Below are 1,246 nucleotides of genomic sequence, written 5' to 3'. Positions count from 1 at the left end.
AGCAGTTTTATAATCAGGAGCAAGTTCTACTAGGGATTTATCCTCGATTTCTTTATGCTTACTAAAATGATTAAAGAATTCTTCAATGTTATCTCTCGCAATTATAGAACCACTACCTATTGATATGTATTTCCGAACGTACTTAGGGGTAAACATAATGAGCTAAAAGCTAAAGCAACAAAATTACAACTATAAAAGAAACTACTTTTTGTGTTTTTGATATAAAAACAGCTATAAAAAGAAACCAATTTTTGTGTGTTTTAGATATATTAAACCAAACAAAACAAAATAAAGTAAACTAAGCAAACTATAATAAAGTAAAGAGTTTGGAGATGAGAGACTCCCATTGCAGAAATCGTCTTTCTCGCCGGCAACGGCGCTAGAAAATCTTGATGAGCGCAGAATGCCGTGGGAGTTAGAAATCTCTGTGGTGTAACTTTTCTTCAGATCCCCGGCAACAGCGCCGTGAAAATCTTGATGGTGCTCCGGTGATGGTGCTAGATAATCTTGTTGGCAGTTGTTGTGGAAGCGGTTGGGAAATCCCAAGAGGAAGGTGTGATGAGCACAACAGCAAGTTTTCCCTCAGTAAGAAACCAAGGTTTAATCGACCAGTAGGAGAAAGGCGTGAATTCTGAAGGTGTTACTGGCTGACTAGTGGCAGGGCGCACTACCGGCGTCAGCAACTATGTGGAACCTGCACACAACACAACCAAAGTATTTTGCCCCAACTTGCAATGAGGTTGTCAATCTCACCGGTTTGCTGAACACAAAGGATTAGACGTATCGAGTGGAAAGAGATGTTTGCAGTAAGTAAAGAGAACATGATTGCAGTGGTTGAATTTATCAGTATTAAGGAAAAAGGATCGGGGTCCACAGTTCACTATAGGTGTCTCTCCATAAAGATAAATAGCGTGTTGGGTGAACAAATTACAACTGGGCAATTGATAAAATATTGATCATACATGACAAGATGATTACTATGAGATTCGTTTGGGCATTACAACATGATACATAGACCATAATCCAACTGCATCTATGACTAAAAATCCGCCTTCCGGTTAGCGTTCGCACCCCTTTCAGTATTAAGTTGCACGCAACAAATAATTGCATTAAACATTGTGTATAATGTAAACAATAGAATTACCCTCGGGTAAAACATTGTTATTTTATCTCTAGTAGCAACAACACATCTACAATCTTAGAAGTTATTGCCACTCTTACAGTAAAACTAGAGACATGAACCCAC

Source organism: Lolium rigidum, chromosome 7 (genome assembly GCF_022539505.1).
Source record: "Lolium rigidum isolate FL_2022 chromosome 7, APGP_CSIRO_Lrig_0.1, whole genome shotgun sequence".
Lineage (NCBI taxonomy): Eukaryota > Viridiplantae > Streptophyta > Magnoliopsida > Poales > Poaceae > Lolium > Lolium rigidum.
The sequence above is the reverse complement of the archived record's forward strand: the minus strand, read 5'-3'. Positions refer to the sequence as shown.